General features: G+C 37.5%; 1 protein-coding gene and 1 non-coding gene across 7 annotated transcripts in view; both read left to right on the forward strand.

The window, feature by feature from the left end:
- Positions 1 to 20,713, forward strand: part of CACNA2D1 (calcium voltage-gated channel auxiliary subunit alpha2delta 1) — a 514,151-nt gene that overhangs the window by 402,519 nt on the left and 90,919 nt on the right. The window lies entirely within an intron of this gene.
- On the forward strand, positions 15,445 to 15,550 carry LOC116569745. Its single transcript, XR_004277174.1, has one exon. It is a non-coding gene; the product is annotated as a U6 spliceosomal RNA (small nuclear RNA).

Raw genomic sequence — 20,713 nt, forward strand, 5'->3', positions numbered from 1 at the left:
TCCTTGTCAGCTAGAGTTCTACCAGATTTTTTTTTGCATGTAGTTTTACTGGCTTGAGAAATCCAAAATATCGAGATAGTAGGTATAGATTTAGGTTAAATGAAATTCTTAATGTTACCCTGGTGGGAGCACCACCTCAGCTTTATACCCCCACGTGGAAAGTAGAACATTTGTGGTCAGTAGAGCCTAAAGTTGCAGAGACAGAGTGAGCAGATTTCCCAGGTAGCTCACTCTCTGTGGTGGTGAGAGACGCTGCTCCCACATCCATCCCTTAGTTCCCACACTCCTTCATTCTGCCTTTTTGGGGCAGAGCCAGTGTGGGGAGGGGCAACCTGATCTGTAGCATTTGTTAATTTTCATAATATAAATACTCCCACCGCGGCTGATTTCAAGCTACCTATTATGTGAGGTCATCCGGCTTTAATGATTCCTGAAAAATATACTTTTTAAATTTATTTATTTTTAAATGAGCAGATACAAGCTGGTGCCAGCACATCAATGAACATAGCACCGTAGTTGAGAGTACATTTTATATCTTGAAAGACTACATTTCAACTCAAAGACTATCATCCCCAAGCTAGAGCCTTCATTGTGCATTTAAGAGACGGCCCAAGTGTTTTATCACGTGGGCAGCTCCTAAATAGGGCTGTAAATGGTGGCCCCAATGGATCCCGTGTTCATGTGCCCATTATTGGACCTCATTTCCCATAAAAGAGGTTCTTGGTTATGCAGCTGATGCACAACCCCATGGTGATATCCCATGATAGTGAATCAGGTAGTATGTGTACCTGGGAGAGGCACCATGAACAAGAAAGGAACTCATAAGTGGAATGTTTGTCAGTAACAAGAAACAATGTATCCCACCCCCTCTAGAGGTATGAAATTGATGATTATCTAATTGACATGACGTTGTTGGTTGTCTTTTTGAAAGGTGGTATTGTATTGAAGAATAAGCATTGGACAATTGGTTGGTCATTCACCAGTGCCTGTAGCTATATTACACTAGGTGAGAAACAGCCCATGCTTTTAGGCCCAAGTATAATATTCTCTCGTGTCTTTTTTTCTCTCTGTGTGTCTGTTTCTGTCTCCCCCACTCCCTGCTCCCTTCCCCACTACCCTGCTACAGCATTTATGGGCCCCTTTTGCAATCACTACATTTGCCACACAAAAAGGTTGGATGACCTCCAGTGACAACTCATCTACCCAGTTGTTCAGTACTTTGTGATGAATGCTCTTTAGTAGTTGTTGATGTGAAACAGAGCAATTTGCACTTTCCATGCCTAATCTGTAGGTACATCCTCATGCTGCTTCTCCAGGATACTTTGTTTGGGGGAAGGTCTTCCAGCCTGGCTCCTCCAGGGCAGTGGTCAACCATTCAAGCCATTTGCCACTGTGTAGGAGTCTGTGTGTCTCTTCTCTCAAGCTGCTTACTCCTCCATACCACACTGCTGACTGGGTGTATGTTGCCTCATGATCCCTCAGCATCTCTTCCCTGCATATCCTCCTAGGACCTTCTGGTTCCTACTATGCAGATCTTGTATCTCTTTTGTTGAGTAGTGTCTCTCTCTCTCTCTCTCTCTCCTTGTTTTTGTTTTCCTGGAGCAGAGACTTCTTTGCCAGATGGGACGTTTTGAGACCTTACCTATTTGTTGCTTAAAGCCATGAGGGGAAATAAGATCAGATCTTCAGGAGAACCCCTGTCATCTTTTATGGTGTTTAGGAACAGACAAACTACTGCCTTCTAGGTGGAAGAGGTTACTTCTGCCTATCCAGAGGTTATAGGGGAATCTGGAAGTTCATGGTTCTCAGTTGCACTCACCTGGATATTCTACACTTAGGGTCCCGTGATTTGCCTAGCATTGCCCCAACTGTAACACAGAAGCCTGACAAGGCTCCAAATGCAGCGTCCTTTTTAAGGACGTGCTCTGAAAAGCATGTCTGTGCCTATTTCTGGCAAACGTTGACTTCACAACAGGAGATGGGAATCTCTTCATTGTTTGCCCTAGAAGTCTTCTGCGGTTCACACTCTGCCTTCAGTTGATAGTTCACTGACTTGATGTTATCATTTTCTTCAGTGAATATAACAACAACCCACCAACTCCAAGCCTTTATGATTAATACTGCGACTATATATCTGAAATGGTAGGCACCTCCCCTTCAATCTATATTGTGTTCCAATCACTGGAGGTGAAATGCTTAGAATTTGTGATGCTACAGCCTCTGAGGGGTTTTCTTGACTCTAGTTATGACGGGTATACGGTCAGTTCCCAGTGGAGTCTTTGTTGTCATGTGGTTGGTGAGTGTTGATTTAATTCTACAATCCCATCCCGAGGATCTGCTTCCTAAAACCTCTGCGAGTATCAACTTAGACTGGATTCCCCCAGAAACAGTCTCTGAGACAAAGATTTAAGTACAAATCATCTATTGAGAAAGTAACTCTAGGAAATACTTAGAGAAGTGTGAGAAGTTTAAAAGAGAGAGAGAGAGAGAAAATAAATAGTAAATAAATAATAATTTATTTGATGGTTTATCAAATAAATCACCATTCTGCATGAGTACAGCTTAATGCTCTGGGTAGTTCTAAGAATCTGTACATTACATGAGTCAGAGTTATCCCTTCCAAGAGGAAAATGGGCTGAAGTATTTAAAGTTAATTGTTGCTCCCAGGGGACATCAATTCTCTGGGGTTCCCAGGCCAACAAGTACACAGGCAGAGGGCTTGCAGAAATGTCAGGCAGTTAAATTTGGGCTGGCGTGCATGGAAATAATGGATGGGACATCAGTAGCATCTGCCTTAGCTAGAAACTAAACAATGCTATTAATAAATATGCTTTAAAAATAATTTTTTTTAAACAGCAGAAATGGATTTGAATGTTGTGGTTTCCACATTTAACCAGCAATTAATGGATCTTTCTTAATTAAATCACTTAGATGGGATTGACATTGGGATTGTTAATTGCCTGACAAGTCTTAAAGACCATTACTTTTCTTAAAAATACTAAGGCTTTTAAATATGTATTGTTTTAAAGAAAATTGTTAACTGACTTCTTAAGAAACATAATTGCAAGATACTTCCTTGTGGTTTCTGTGAGCCAGTAGACCTTGTTGGTTCATTGACAGCTCTTCTCAGATCCATACTTGTGCGTCCTTACTTGATGCAGCTTGACTGTGTAGCTACAGGTGCATTGGCAAATGGAATATGTTGATTGTAGAAAGAACTGGAAATAGTGTATCTCAATATCTCAAGTTAAATATGAAAATATCCAGTTATGTATTAAAAAATCAGGAAGAAGGATGATACTGGAAAATGCACCACCCAGGGAGATCTGTAAGGCAAATAATACAGGAAGCTATTTGAAAGATGAAGCCATTGTGATTTCCCACTCTCCTCCTAGAGAAATTTATTGCTGGTCTCAGCTCCTGTATATTGTCTTGTTTAGTTTCAATTAGCTCCTTTAATTTACTTTCATCATTTATGATCCTCATTTACCATAAAAAGACATTTTTGCCAACTATATTCTGAATTTTTTATTAACTGTGTACTGTTGTTTGATTTTATTATTTCAGAAAAATCGTTAGTGCATTTTCATGATTGAAAAGTCACTGATTGATTTTAAGTGAGCTGATTATTCCAGGCATAAATTTGCCCTTCACTAATCAGTATGAACAAGATCTCAGGTAGTTATGTGTTCATTTTTTATCTTATTTATGTATTAACCTTCCTTTAATCACAAGTCATAGGGACTTTTCAGTGTGATTTTTTTTTTTTTAACACTGCTTTTGTGGCAGGAACTACTGTCTGTGTTTTCCATGGTAACTCATTTAGTCTTTACAGCTGCCTTGTGAGGTAGGTACTATTACTGTTCTTAGAAGACAAAATTGGAGCACAGCCATCTTTGTGTATGAGTCTAGATATAAGCACAAAGTTATGTGGCTGAATGCTGAGGAAAATATAAAATGTATTTACTGATTTTATTGTGAAATCTGATATATTTCAAAATATTGGAATTGTTAGAATTTCTAAGATAGAATATGATTAGGTTATAAAAGCAAAAAGAAATTACTTTTAAACCTAGATTTATTCATTTTTACAAAAAGAATTATTTTTTGTTTTGGTGGAGGGATTCTTTCAGTAAATATTTCCGTATTTTGGCTTGAAAAATCACATATGAATTGGATTGTTCTTAAAATTGCATCTGAACACTTAAACATTATAATGGATTATACATTCTGCCTAGGTAATATATTTTCTTTTAATATATGTATTTACTTGCTTTATCGTGCCTCTTTTGCTCCTATCAACTATATGCTCTTAATTGCCTTTATATAATATTTAATATCAACCAAATAAACTTAATAGTTTAAAAGAAATTCTTCAGCTTTATTAATTACCATGCTATATTTGGAGCTATAAAATGCCTGAAATTGATACATGTAAAGAGAATGAATTATTATTCATTATTTTGGTAAGAGAAAAGCAAAAATATTTTTTTGTCTTCAACAGATAGGTCTTTCTCATTAAATACAAATTTTACAATTTAATGACATGGAAATTCTAAGGACATAACTCTTCAAAATGTATTTATAATGTCCTGGTGTGTGTGTACACACGTGTTCATGCATTTTTTTTTTTTTTCCTCTGAAACTGAAAGTCTAGGAAAGAAATGTTGGAACTTTTAGTTTTTATAACTTCAGGGAGTCATTACATTAAGGCACTCAGGAAGCCTGTCGTGATTGTGTAATTAACTTTGACCGTAATTTTTCCACAAAGCCATCACGCATTTCTCTTCCTTCTCATACCAAAGCTCGTGTGAGTCATCCAAAGAGCTGGGATGCAGTAGATAGGAGCACTTGCCAAAGTTGCCTAGAACTCCCAACAGAAAACTCTGCCAGCCTCTCATTTTTAGATTTGCATTTCTAAGTCTCTTAATATTTTGTGAAGAACAGTTAAGTGTTAGGCTTCAGTCATGTGTAAGAGGTCAGAAGTACGGCCATGTCAGGTCCTAGTGCCTTCTGGATGATCTCCAGGGCCTTCTTTGTTGCAGAAGGAGAGCCCCCTGTTGGGCAGAGCTCACGCAGCATGATATGTAGCCTATTGCGTAGTAGTCGGGCTGCGTGCTTTGGCGGAAGTGAGTGGTTGATGGTAGCAGCCGCAGTGTTCTGACTTACAGGCATAATTTCAGCTGTTGACACATTGGCTGGAATTTGTTTCTGAAAGTGAGGGAGTTTGACCTTTCCAGAGTAAAATACCACGAGCCAGTGGAGGATGAAAAGGAAGTGTGCCCATGTGCCCATGATGCCCATGATGACGAGTATGTGAAAAGTTAACAACTGAAGAAGACGGGCATGTGCTTCAATAAAATCACAGACCTCGTTACTTAAGAATTAGATGCAAATGCCAGGATGACATGAAGGGTTTTTCAGTCCCGTTTTCTACTTGTAAGTTTTTCTAGCTTCGGGTCATTATAAGTATAATCTGTGAACATCCATGAGAAAGAAATAATCACAATATACTTCCTTATAATATCTTCACTGTAAGTTGTAGGAGAGAACTTTTGTAAAGTTAGTCCTACTCTTTGCCCAGATTATAGTCACCAAACAGCCCTTCTGGAAATGATAGTCTCTAAATGCACGTGCAGGCTGAGGAGTGCAGAGCCCTAGCCATCACAGGGGGAAGCTGGACAGGGCGGATCACGATGTTCTGCTGGTGGCGCTAGTGAGGCTCACCTCTGCTTGGCTTACCTGCTTCCCACTCAGCACAGACAAAACTGCCTCTCAGATGCGCGGGTGGAACTGCGGAGAGATGACGCACAGCCTTAGGCTCACTGATGAGCTTGCGGTTAGGATGAAACCGCGGTACTCCCCGTTTTTGACTTGACAGTTTAACACCGATTTACCGCAGAGTGGAGGTTCGTTTAAGTACGAAATTACACTGTATCTGCACGAAAGACGTGATTTGGATTGTGCCTTTTCTCACGTGCTTTAAATTCTAGTTTTCCTTCCAAAATAGGTCTCTTGCATTCCTGGACAAGGGAATGGTTTGGTTAGCTTAGAACTTTTTTTACTTGGCATATGACAGTGAGCATAAGTATGTTGTTGCACGATTTACATTTAGAAGTGTTTTGTTTGTTTGTTTGTTTGTTTTCCCACCCTTAGAAAACAGATGCAGGTCACAAATAAAGTAACAGATACCTGGCATGCCAATGCACTTTTGTGATAAGCGAGTTCTCGGAGAGTAATTTCATGTCTTACAAAATCACATTATCTAGATTTCAAGAAATTTTTATGTGGATTCGTATCTCTTTTATGCCGAACAAGAATATGGTAGTTCATAACCTTGCAACTTCAGGTGGGGCCTGTGGGCCAGCAGCACGAGCAACACCTGGCAGCTGATTAGGAATGCAGACTCCCGACCCCACATCCGAGGATGCAGAATCTTCACTTAGCATCTCTCTCTCAAGTGAGTCCTCAGCAGTGAGGAAATTGGGAAATCCTGCTCGGGAGGTTCATTTAGCAAAGCCCAGCAAGGCATGTGTCTGGAACTTCTTGTAACTTGTAGTGCTTCTTATTGATGTAGATTTTAAGATCTTGGTATTTCATAACATTACTAGTACTACAGATGTTTATGAATATTTTTATAGTGTAGCCATTTGCTTTTTGGAGGGATGTACTAAAAGGAAGGAAGGAGTAGTTAGGTTTCTTAAAGGAACCAAAGTTCTCTCTTTCATATATACTTAATGTTTTTTAAAAGGTTAAGATGGATGCTTTTTAAAATTACCTTCATTCAAAAGACACATAAAGAAATTATGGGCTGTGAAGAGAAGACTCTCAAAGGACAGATTTAGAGATATAATAACAGGGTACATAATCAAGGTTATTTAGTTTTAAAGAAAGAGAGTGCCAGAAGATAACTTAATTGCTTTGCAAGTAGAAGGAAAGTTTATAAGAAGGTGTTGACAAGCATGATAACTATTTTTTCCATTAATTACGTAGTATACTAAAAATTTGGTACTTAGAAACTTTTGGTACTTAGAAAGTGTTTGGTACTTAGAAATTATATTTTCACTTAAAAATTTTTTTTTTTTGCTATGTTAGTCACCATACAATACATCATTAGTTTTTGATGTAGTGTTTTGTGATTCATTGTTTGTGTGGAACACCCAGTGCTCCAAGCAATCCATGCCCTCCTTAATACCCATCACCGGGCTCACCCATCCCCCTACCCCTCTCCCTTCTAAAACCTCATTTTATTTCTCAGAGTCCATAGTCTCTCATGGTTTGTCTTCCCCTTTGATTTCCCCCTCTTCATTTTTTCCTTCCTTCTCCTGATGTCCTCCATGCTATTCCTTATGCTCCACAAATAAGTGAAACCATATGATAGTTGACTCTCTCTGCTTGACTTATTTCATTTAGCATAATCTGCTCCAGCCCCATCCATGTTGATGCAAAAATTGAGTGTATTCACCCTTTCTGATGGCTGAGTAGTATTCCATTGTATATACAGACCACATCTTCTTTATCCATTCTTCTGTTGAAGGACATCTCGGCTCTTTCCACAGTTTGTCTATTGTGCACATTGCTGCTATGAACATTGGGGTGCATATGGTCCTTCTTTTCACTTCATCTGTATCTTTGGCGTAAATGCCAAGTAGTGCAATTGGTGGGTGATAGGGTAGATCTATTTTTAACTTTTTGAGGAGCTGCCACTTGTTTTCCAAAGTCATTGTCATTGTAAGAGGGTTCCTCATTCTCTGTAACCTCTCCAACATTTGTTCTTTCTTGCCTTGTCCATTTTTGCCATTCTAACTGGTGTAAGGTGGTATCTCAATGTGGTTTTGATTTGAATTTCCCTGATGGCTAATGAACATTTTTTCATGGGTCTGTTAGCCATTTGTTTGTCTTCTTTGGAGACGTGTTTGTTCATGTCTTCTGCCCATTTTTTGACTTTTTTTTTTGATGTTGAGTTTGGAGAAGTTCTTTACAGATCTTGGATATCAGCCCTCTATCTGTAGTATCATTTGTAAATATCTTCTCCATTCTCTGGGTTTCCTTTTTGTTTTGTTAACTGTTTCCTTTGCCCTGCAGAGGCTTTTTATCTTGTTGAAGTCCTAAAAGTTCATTTTCACTTTTGTTTCTCTTGCCTTTGGAGATGTTGTCTTGAAAGAAATTGCTGTGGTCAGTGGAGAAGAGGTTACTGCCTATGTTCTCTTCTAAGATTTTGATGGATTCCTGTTTCACATTGAGGTCTTTCATCCACTTAGAGTTTATCTTTGTTTATGGTATAAGAGAATGGTCGAGTTTCATTCCTTCTGTATGTAGCTGACCTTTTTCCCCAGCACCATTTATTGAAGAGAATGTCTTTTTTCCACTGAATATTTTTTCCTGCCTTGTTGAAGATTAGTTGACCATGGGGTTGAGGGTCCATATCTCTGCTCTCTATTCTTTTCCATTGATCTGTGTGTCTTTTTTTGTGCTGGTACCATGCTGTCTTGGTGATGACAGCTTTGTAGTATAGCTTGAAATTAGGCAACATGATGCCCACAGCATTGTTTCTCTTCAACATTTCCTTGGTGATTTGGGATCTTTTCTGGTTCCATACAAATTTTAGGATTGTTTGTTCCAGCTCTTTGAAAAATGCCAATGGAAGTTTGATCAGGATGACGTTAGAAGTATAGATTGTGCTGGGCAACATACACATTTTAATGATATTTATTTTTCCAATCCATGAGCATGGACTGTTTTTCCATATTTTTGTGTCTGCTTCAATTTCATTGATAAGTGTTCTGTAGTTTCTGGAGTACAGATCATTCACTTCTTTGGTTAGGTTTATTCCAAGGTACGTTATGCTTTTTTGGTGCTATTGTAAATGGAATCGATTCCCTAATTTCTCTTTCTACAGTTACATTGTTAGTGTATAGGAAAGCAAGTGATTTCTGTGCATTGATTTTGTGTCTTGCCACATTACTGAATTATATGAGTTCTAGTAATTTGAGGGTGGAGTCTTGGTTTTTCCACATAAAATATCATGTCATCTGCAAAGAGAGAGAGTTTGACTTCTTTGCCAATTTGAATACCTTTTATTTCTTTTTGCTGTCTGATTGCTTTTGCTGGGACTTCTAGTTCTATGTTGAACAATGGTAATGAGAGTGGGCATCCTTGTCATGTTCCTGATCTTAAGGGAAAGGCTCTCATCTTTTCTGCATTGAGAATAATATTCACTGTGGGCTTTTCATAGATGGTTTTTGTGATATTGAGGAATGTTCCCTGTATCCCTATGCTCTGAAGAGTTTTAATCAGGATAGGATAGTGTATTTTGTCAAATGCTTTCCTACATCAATTGAAAGTACCATATGGCTCTTCTCTCTCCTCTTATTAATGTGTTCTATCACATTTATTGGTTTGTGAATGTTGAACCACCATCACATCCCAGGGATAAATCCCACCTGGTCATGATGGATAATTCTTTTAATGTACTTTTGGGTCCTATTTGCCAGGATCTTGTTGAGAATTTTGGGATCCATAATTGTCAGGGATATTGGTCTGAAGTTCTCCTTTTCGATGGGGGTCTCTTACTCAAGGTAACAGTGGCTTCATAGAATGAGTCTGGAAGGTATCCTTCTTTTTTTATTTTTTGAAACAGCTTCAGGAGAGTAGGTAATGTTTCTTCTTTGAATGTTTGGTAGACTTCCCCAGAGAATCCGTCAAGCCCTGGAGTATTGTTTTTTGGGAGGTTTTTGATCTTTGCTTCAATCTCGTTATTGGTTATTGGTCTGTTCACGTTGTCAGTTTCTTTCTGTTTCAGTCTTGGTAGTTAATAGATTTCCAGGAAGGCATCCATTTCTTCCATGTTGCTTAATTTATTGGCATATAGTTGTTGTTAATAGTTTCTGATAATTGTTTGTATTTTCTTGGTGTTATGTCATGATCTCTCCCCTTTCTTTCCTAATTTTATTAATTTGGGTCCTTTCTCTTTTCTTTTGGATAAGTCTGGCCAGTAGTTTATTGATCTTATTAATTCTTTCAAAGAACCAGCTTCTAGTTTCATTGATCTGTTCTACTGTATTTCTGGTTTTTAATTCATTGATCTCTGCTCTTATCTTAATTATTTCTCTTCTCATGCATGGCTTAGGCCTCATTTGTTATTTTTTTCTCTTTCTTTCTCTTTAAGATGTAAAGTTAGTTGCTGAATTTGGGATCTTTTGATTTTTTGATTTTTTGAGTGAGGCTTGGATCAAAATGAATCTCTTGTAGACAGCATATGGGTGGGTCCTGTCTTTTTATCCAGTCTGCAACTCTGGGACTTTTCATGGCATTTAGGCCTTCGTGTTGAGAGTGATTATTGAAAGACGTGTTTTTATTGTCATCATGTTGCCTGTGAAGTCCTTGTTTCTATAGATTATCTCTGTAAATTTCTGTTCTCCATCACTCTAGGGGTCTTCTTTTATAGAATCCTCCTTAATATTTCTTGCAGATCTGGCTTAGTGGTCACATATTCTTTCAATTTCTGCCAGTCTTGGAAGTTCCTTATCTCCCCATCCATTCTGAATGACAGCCTTGCCAGATAAATGCATATTCTTTTCATTTAGTACCCTGAATATGTCTTGCCAGCCCTTTCTGGCTTGCCAGGTCTCTGTGGACAGGTCTGACATTATGCTGCTATTCCTCCAGCATATGTAAGGATGTATGTAAGGAATCTCTTCCCCCTAACTGCCCTTAAGATGGTTTCCTTGGTTTTGAGATTTGCAGGTTTTACTATTACATCCTGTGACATTGGTCTCTTCTTCTTGATCTTGGGATCTTCTTGATCTCTGCCTTTAAGACAGAAATGCTTGTTTCATTCCCCAGATTGGGGAAGTTCTCAGCTAGGATTTGCTCAAATGTATTCTCTAGTCCCCTCTCTCTCTCCACCCCCTCAAGGATCCCAATAATTCTGACATTGGAATGTTTCATGGCATCATTTATTTCTCTAATACTGTTTTCATGGATTTTAAGGGGTTTGCTCCAGGCCTCTTCCTGTTCCTTTCTATCAGTGTGTCTTCTAGATCACTAATTCACTGTTCTACCTCGTTTACTCTACCTGTTACAGAATCTAGGTTTCACTGCATCTCATTTATGGAATTTTTAAGTTCAGCTTGATTAGCTTTCATTTCTGCCCTTAGGGAATCTATGTTGCCATTAATGGTTTTCTCCAACCTAGCTACTGTCTCCATAACTGTTACCCTGAGGTCTGTTTCTCACATCTTGCATATATGCATATCCATTAGGTCTGCAGGGGAGGCCATTGTCTTTGGGTTTTTTCTTTGTTGGGAGTTCCTCCTTCTAGATACTCTGTTGAGTTGTGGTTGAGGGGATGTACAGCCAAAAACATCAACCAAAATCCTGGCAAGGTGCATCATCTCGACTGATGATCCTCTGCCCCTGTAGTGATCCAGTTGTATAATCCTACATCTCAGACTGATTTCATGGGTATTCAGAGTGGCTTGATAGATATCTAGCTAAATTCAGGGTCCCAGTTGAAACAGAGTCCCCCATTCCTCTACCACCTTGCCTCTCCCCCTGCATCTTCAGTTTTAGTAATGGCAGAGTAATAAATACTTATGGTGAGCCAGAAGGAATACTTCTCTTTTGAACTGACCTGTTGTTTTTAAAAATATAAAAGTTAGCACTTACTTACTGGGACTTGAAGAACTGGGAAAAGAGTCCGTGCCCAAGAAGCAGAGCTGTGTATCACTATTTACTGGATCAAATTATTCAGGGTCCGTGTATTCATTTAATTATGACAAGAGGTAAAGAGAGTGGCTTGGGCTGAGGTGAGCTGTAGGTTTAGCCTAGTTGCGCATAGTTACTTAAGTTCAACTATCATATTTGCTCGTAATTACTTAGTTTCAAAGCAGCAGAAACTGAAACATAAATGCTACTACACTAAGGTGATTACTTGCAGAATGCATAAACTTTAACCTTAATTTATGAATAGCAGAATCTCATTTCAACACATTCCTATGGTTCTAAAGCATTTTGAGAATTTGGATGTCGATGCTAGAGCTTGAGAACATGGACTAAGACCTGAAAATATTTTTTTGTTACATGTTTCATTGTAAGGGATTTTTTTCATAAAGTGACTATTTACATATTAAATTCTGTTATAAATTCCAAATATGGCTTTTGCTTTTTCCCATAATTTATCTTTTTAATGTTTCATCCAATGTTTGCACCCTAAATATATTGCCAAAAATTTCCATTGCCATGATCTCTCTCCTACTTAACCCTATGTTCTATCGATAGATATCTTCTTTATAGAGTTTTGTCTTTAGTTTCTACCATAATCAAACTCTAAATTTTTAAAATATTTATATAATTGAAATATATTTCCAAATATATATATGTGTTTATGTATATTTATATATTTGATTTTAGTGGAACTGAGTTACTTTGAATATCATGTCTTTGGCTGGTGTTGGTAGTCCTTTTGTTGATCCTAAATGCTATTTCATATTGAAGAGAATTCACTGGTGATGTTACTAACCATCCTTAAAAAATATATTTGTTCTATTAGGTACGTGTCTTACACATATGCACAGATTAGAAATAACTTCTGTTTACCCCGAGTCTTGATACTTGCTGAGTCTAGATAGATGCATGCCGATTCCCCCACTTTGCTCAGAACTTTGCTCAAATGCTTCCTTATTAGAGAGGACCCCCTTGACTGCCTCATCTTTAGTATCTTTCCAGTTTTAGTTTTACAATCACTGTAACTATGTTGACCAGTTTACCTCATTTCCTTTCTCATAACGTTTGTCTCCACCTGATACTTTATATACATGTTTGTTGTTTATATTCTGTATCCTTGTACTCCCACCTCTGCACCAATGGATGGTTTTATTTTCCTTGTTTTGGGTATAGACACACTGTCTATACTGTTTAGCCGAAATGTTAATGTATATAGAAAACTCTAAGGCACATAGCGGGGCTTCTTCAATTGAATATTTCTTTGTTGTAATAGTGCAGGGAGAGGGAAGTCCTACATACTTGTCAGAATTTTATAAATATTTCAACCAGTGATCAGACATTTTTGTGTTCTTAAATGACAAGTTATCCTCACTGTATCTGTATTGTAGCATCTCTTCTCGACAAACCTATTATATGTGTATATTATCAGTCTCTCTGAGTTCTTTGGGCAAATCCACTAGGGAAGTTCTTTAGGCAGATTCAACTAGGGAAGACTTTCCAGGCAATCATCTTCAGGTACCATAAAAACATTGAGCATGTTGGCCAACATTGCCTCACGATGTTGGTAAAGAGGAAAAGATCAAAGAGTATATGATGAGTTAATCATTTCATTAAAGTTGCGTCCTTGGGAACTGGTGTTCAAATTTCCACAGGGATATGAAAAACAAAACAAAACAAAAACCTGTGGTAAAAATCATACTGATATGTTTATTATATCTTAAGAATCATGTAGAGGTGCCTGAGTGGCTCAGTTGGTTAAGTGTCCAATTCTTGATTTTGGCTCAGGTCATGATCTCAGGGTCGTGAAATGGAGCCTGCCCAGGAGTATCTTCTGCCTCCAATAAATTTTTAAAAATTTAAGAATTCTCTTTAAAAGAAAAAAAGAATAATGGAGAGAATCTGTCCATATTTTTAGTTGGGCACATGGTGTGGAATCAGGATTACACAGTGGCTGACAAAGTGATGGTTGAGAAAAAAAACACATAAATATCAAGTAGAGATGAGCGAGGAAGCTTAGTACAAATTACTTTGAAAGCAAAAAAAATAGTATGCCCTCAATTGTTTGAAATTCTAAGTTCATGTAATTAGAGAGGTTTAGAAGTTTTCTGTATCAGAATATAAACATAATGTATTAAAATAATAGTTGGGCTAATTCAGAAACTTAGTCAACATTTCAGCAAAAGTCAACAGACTGAATTTTGGGCATGTCATGATTTAAGTTAATTGAAATATTTGTTTAGGGGCAACTGGGTGGCTCAGTTGGTTAAGTATCTGACACCTGGTTTTAGCTCAGGTCATGATCTTGGGGTTGAGAGATCGAGCCCTGCTTCAGGCTCTGTACTGGGCATGGAGTCAGCTTAAGTTTCTCTGCCTCTTCCCTTACCCTCCCACCCCCTATGCAAGTGCTCTGTTTCTCTCCAAAAAAAAAAGAAAGGAAGAAAGAAAAAAAAAAAGAAAAAAGAAAACTGCTTGAAGTACTTGTTTAAAAGTAAAAACACCAAAAGTTTTGGTGGGCAATGATTTATAATTATAAGCAAACAAGTTTTGTCTTAATAATGTCATTACCTTCACTTTCATTGATGTGGCTTTCTTTTGACATTTACAGAATTCATTATTCCTTTTCTAAATGTAATTCCTTTGATATTTAAAACTATCAGATTTAAATGTTAAGATTTTAGAATTTGAGGGCCTTTCTAGTTGATCTAGTAATGCACCCCACCCCCACCTCCCTTTTCTTCCAGAAAGAAGGAAACTGAAGCTCAGAGGACACAATTGAATTAGTTGTGGCCATTGATGCTTATTAGAGGTAGGGCTCGGGCTAGATCTGACTTTCCTAAATTGGATTAAAAGGTGGAGAATTCTTTATCAATTTTTTCATACAATAGGCCACAGAAAACAAACCAGCAGCCAGTGTTGGGGGGCAGCAATATCAATTTGCAAATGAGAGTTTTCAAGTCCCAGAGTGCTACTAACAAATTTATGTCATCTCTAACTCTGCCAGGGTGATCACCCCTGCTGGTTTTCCCTGGACAGGGATTCATAATAGAAATTGGAATCCTATTCACTGTATTTGCAAAACATCATGAATTACCCAGCAATACTTTTAATAATGTATTTAGAATCTGCATCTGAGAAAAGAGAATATGAGATACATTACCAGAGCTGAAGTGGAGATATATTTATGTATCTCTTCTTGAAATGAATAGGTGACTCATGATGATGTCAGTTTGTCCAAAACTTATTGGTAAGTGTTAATTCGAATTAGATAAAAAATAGAGTTCCAAAGATCAACAGAAAGACAGTGTGGAAGAAGCAGGGTGACAGAGTATGGCAGCTTATACTTTTGGTATAAATTGAAAATGATGAGACACTGGAGATAGGAATGTGTCAGGCATTTGGGGCTAAAGCAGAGCTCTGATTCTTTTTTTTTTTTTTTTAAGATTTTATTTATTTGACAGACAGAGATCATAAGTAGGCAGAGAGGCAGGCAGAGAGAGAGGGGGAAGCAGGCTCCCTGCTGAGCAGAGAGCCTGATGCGGGCCTTGATCCCAGGACCCTGGGATCATGACCTGAGCGGAAAGCAGAGGCTTTAACCCACTGAGCCACCCAGGTGCCCCAGAGCTCTGATTCTTTGTCACTGGGTGACTCTGGGTGCTTTGCTTAATACTCTGTCTCTTTTCCTCAACTGCATTTTGGCAACTATTAAAACTAAAACCAATGCTCACTTCAGCAGCATATATATATATATATAGGAACAATACAGAGAAGACTAGCATGGCCCCTATGCAGAAATGACATGCGAATTCATGAAGCATTTATTTTTAAATCTTAAAAAAACAAAACAAAACAAAACATAAGCTTGGTGAAGGTTATGTGAATTACCGCATGGTAAGTGCTTAGCCTGATGCAGTTGTGATTCTCCATATACCTTAGCTATTATTTGTGTTATTAATATTAAAGATAAGAAGTCAGTGAAAGAGTGGAAATAGTAAAGGAATAAAAAAAGTTCCAGAATTGTATCCCAAATCTTAACTCATTATAAAGAATGGATCACGAACCAGTAATAATTTAATAAAAGGGAAAATTGCCATCTAGGAAAAAAAAACACTTAATGTAATTGTCCCCTCATACTATTATGGGAAATCAGTTTCACCCTGACTAAATGCCACAGTGTAAAATAAGCAAACAAAACCATCAAATATTAGTAGAGAATATTGATGAAATTTATCTGATTAATGAATAGTTATGTAAGCATATTTCAAGAAGTCATAAAGAATAGGTTTAAAAGTTATAATTGGAAAGTAGGCAACAAACTAGAAAAATAAGACAATTCACAAGATTAAATGTAAATTAATATATGAAAAAAAAGTTTTACATTGCTAGCTATCAAGGAAATTCAAGTAATTAAAAGATTGAAATAATCATTTTATTTAGAATTTAAGAAATAAAAATGTTAAGTATTCATGAAAGTGGAATGAGATTGTTATAAATATAGTATAAATTGGCACGCAATTTCTGTGAGGTAAATTGCCAATAATTGCTTAAGGAACCTTAGAATCATTCTTCCCTGGGAGTATAATGTGCATATGTGTATGGATAAATGTTATCACCTGTTTCTCTGAGTTTTAGGATAACCATCTTGTTTCTGTATACTAACCCTGGCTTCCAAATTTTCTATAAAAATCAGAGAATCAAACTAAACAAAGTATTTTTAATAAGAATGAAACCTAACCAAGAATTTTGAAGATCACACCCTGTGTTCACTTTGCTTTTATTTTCCTGCACTGCCCTCTGGTGTCCAACATGCAGATAGCTCATGATACCAGAATTGTAACCTCCCAATACACAAAATTGCATTGTAATTTAATTTAGGTAATTTGTTTAAATTAATAATTTTGCATAATATAAATTGATTGCATAAGTTAATGGTTATATTATATAAACAAGTTTAATTGTATTTTGTAATTAAAAAAATACCCTTGTTTCAAAGCAGGCTAATCTGAATTTGAGGTTTTCTGCTGGTTTTATGTGCAGTTCGAGCCTACCATTGAGCCTATCCATGCTTTTACATGGATAAAAGAGAAAACAAATTATTAAGACAAGTTCTGAGGAATAATTTAGATACTGAACAATTATTCAGAAACCAAGAAATTATAAATTATGTCCTTTTTTGCCCATTAAAGAATGTTTTATAATTAAGCAATGTACAAAGTACCCTAAAGCAAGTCTGTTTTTGTAAGAGTTTAGATGACACATGGATTAGGTAAAGGGGTAAAAATGAAAGGCGAGCTGAATGGTCAAAGATTCAGTGGGTTGCTTCTGTTTCTCTGCAGTTCCAAGTGAAATAATAGCACTTTTGGTTTTCTTTTGTCTTTAATTCTTAATGTTTCTAGAGGAAAACCACTGATCCACTAACAATTTTAAAGGTAGACTCGGTGCCCTCTGGAAATGCGTTACAACATCCCATGAGGGTGCCGTTCCTACACAAGCTTGCTTTTGAGGAACTTGAAGATTCTTTGACTTACGACGTGCCAACATTTCGTTTTTATCCAAGGGGCGGCAGAGTTCTCTCAGAAACATTTTGTGAGGAGTACCTGAGAACAAAAATCCTGTCTTCATAAAACTAAGAGTTTTAATTACTTCATCTGAGAGGTTAACAGTTTATTTTGGCACCGAAATTATCTTTTAATAGGATGTGTGTACTTGACTATGATATTTAATAGGAAGGCTCTTCGGAAGCATTGACATTTACTGTTCATGGTTATTTCAGAGACTATTTCAAACATTAACTTTGTGTTTGAAGAATACTTGCATTGTCTTGTTAGTGAACTTTAAGGCTTACTAAAGCTGATACCACTTATCAGAATCTTTCTCATTAATCTAGGAATCTGTTGTGATGTAAGCATACTTATGTTTTTACTAAAATAATTTTTTAAATGCTAGAGTTGGGCTTGATTTAACATCTATGGGCCAGACTTTTCAGTAGGTGTTTTACATACATCTTTGTTTGGATATTTTAATAGCATCTGTTTGGACAGAATATTTACATGTATGACTATATAAGCTTAACATATTATAAAGCTAAAACATCTCTACGATGTTAAATCTGTAGCTTGATTTTGATCAACATTTCACACTGTCGTCTAACGAAACTCCATATATATACACTTGTTAAATATTTATGGCATACTATTATATACCCAGTATGGAGGTTGCATTGGTGGAGTGGCTATTTTCTTTGAGTATGTGTGCTTCGAAGCTAGGGAAGAATCTGTCAAAATAGTCTACAAAGAAGTAGGAAATTTTAATGGAGTCATGTTCTGTGTAAGATACATGTAGGCCTAGGAGAGCTTATAATGAGGTGGTCTGATAGTCAAGAAAGGTCATGAGAGCCTTTGTAAGGAAAGACTGTTGAGGGAAAGAAGTGTTGTAGGCAGAAGAACGTGTTATGTGGAAGGAGGAAATGAAAGAATGTTCATTTGCTAGAGTAGGGATACGAAGCTCCACGTGAGTTGTACCCCACATGCTCATCTTAACCCACACATCTTTCTGTGTCAGCATGCTAGCAGAAATTTTTCTCTATGGTTCTTATAAGACACCTACTCGGTTGAATTTTCTGGGATCAGGAAAGGAATCAGTGTGGTATTAGTTTGGATTTCTGACTCTGAGGTTAGTTAAATATACATTTTTAGAAAAAAGCATTTTCTTAATAAGTGACAAAAGCAGGAGTCCTTAAATCTATTTTCACTCACAATATACTATTTCAAAGCTTTGTAATACTGTATTATTAAACTTCTGTCCTAAGGTTTTTAATACAGGAGTGATTTATGTATTAAATATGTGGTTTATAAATTAAAATTTAGTACATGTTACCAAAGACTGCAGTTTCAGCTTGTGAAAATAAACCTGTTCTTTTTGTCTGTTCTAAAAATAGATGAGTGTGAGATGTCTGTGAAATACACATTTAGCTATTTTAGAACTTGTAAAATTTCTCTTTGCTTTCCTAGGAGAGTGAGACTTGCTATGGGGACTTAGGCTTTGTAAGCTGTTCCTTCCCCTGCATTATTTATGAGTTTTATTATGAGTTTAATTGTAGTATTTCTGTTACATACCACTGCATTTGTATTTAATGAATTGAATTTACATTAAGCAGTTTGTGTTAAAGCGACTTAATGAGATGCTTCATTTTTCTGTGTTAAAAGCAGGTCAGGGCCAACCGAAATACTCAGAGCAATACATTATTTAGTGCTCATTTTCTGCACAACTTGTAATTTTATCATGATTCACAGTTTAAATCAGTTAGTAACATTTTCTGTAACCATTTCTAATAATTCTCTAAGGTCAGACATTTTACTATTGATTCATTGGCAAACTTTTTTTTTTTTTTTAAACTTTCTGACATGGGAATTCTCACCTTCCTTTGTTTTCAGAACAGAATGTGTAGAATAAGATTGTGTCAGATTATCAAAGAATGAAATAAAAGAGGGAGTGGAATTTAGAACTGACGATACTACGTTTCCAACATTCGAATTTATGGAAAACAGCACGGAAACCTATTAGAGCTTTTTACTCCTATGTAGGATATAACTGAAAATAGTGTTCAAAGTAAAAATAAGAAAGAACTCAAATTATGTATCTGTGCAGGATATTTTCCTTGTTTTATCTCCACTCTCTCCAAACCTTCCATCTTCTTCCTTTACCTTGATTGTGGCTTGTGTCCTCAGTGAACAGCAAGGCGGGCAGTAACCGTCCCCTTTTCAACCTCAAATCTATGTATACACCCAGCAGCGCCTGTACTCAGCTCCCACTCGTCTTCCTCAGATCAATGAAGTTGATACCCATTCAAGGGTCACTCCACACGCCGGCTGCCTGTCCTTCCCTACCTTCACGTACTGTATATTTTACCTCTTTTCTCTTTTCCTGCATCTTTTCCTTCCTTCACTCTTCATTATCAGTACTCTTTTGCTCTAGTGACCTTGCACTTGAAGGCAGCCTTTCCTTGACTCCAGGCTCTCCCTCAGAGGTACCCACCTCTTTACTTCTTTGTTTCCCAGCCAAGGCACTTTGAAGACGGCACTGGCCACCACTTCCCATGTGCTTCCAGCATTCCAGTGGGCTCTGCCCCGCCCTGCTCCCCCGGACACTGACCGTGTAACATGTTTGACTTCCATGGATACTTTGAATTTTGCATCTTTGTATCTGAACAGCACTACCTTTCTCACTGATATTTTTCTTTCTTTTTTCTCTCTCTCCTCATTCCAAACAGCCCAGTCTCCTGATTTCCTTCCTGCCTCCACAGGAGCTTACTTCTGCTAAGTTTACTTAGGGACTCCTTTGACTATTTTCTTTTTATGTCTATGGCTTTACACCATATTTCTATATTGAAGCCTTCTATTTTTCTTTTTTTTAAATCTTTAGCCAAGACTGCTTTTGAGGCTCATGCTTTAAAGATTTTGCTTGTGTATTTGACACACACACACACACACACAGAGAGAGAGAGAGAGAGAGCACGCGTGCACACAAGTGGGGGACAGGGGGAGATGGGAGAGGGAGAAGCAGACATCCCACTGAGCAGGGAACCAGATGCAGGCTCTATCCTGGGACCCTGAGATCATGACCTGAGCCAAAGGCAGACCCTTAACCTACTGAGCCACCCAGGTGTACCCTGAGTCTCATACTTCAAATACTATGATTACCTGACCTCACCATTTATATGTCTTACCTGTATTGAAAACTCACCCTCACTTGAACTCTGTGCTTCTCCTGACTCTTCCTCAAGAGCCCCTGAGCCCATCACTGCTCTAGTCCTCCGGCCATCCTGACGCCCATATCAGACACCTGCACGGCATTCCTGGTACTAGGCTGTTACTCAGCCGCATCCCCGGTCTACCACCACACGCTGTGGATTCTTCCTCCCAAATCAATGTACAGCCCCTTCTTGTCTGACCATATCCACAAATGCCAAAGCCACTTATTATATTGAGCT

This window comes from Mustela erminea, chromosome 11, assembly GCF_009829155.1.
Source record: "Mustela erminea isolate mMusErm1 chromosome 11, mMusErm1.Pri, whole genome shotgun sequence".
NCBI lineage: Eukaryota > Metazoa > Chordata > Mammalia > Carnivora > Mustelidae > Mustela > Mustela erminea.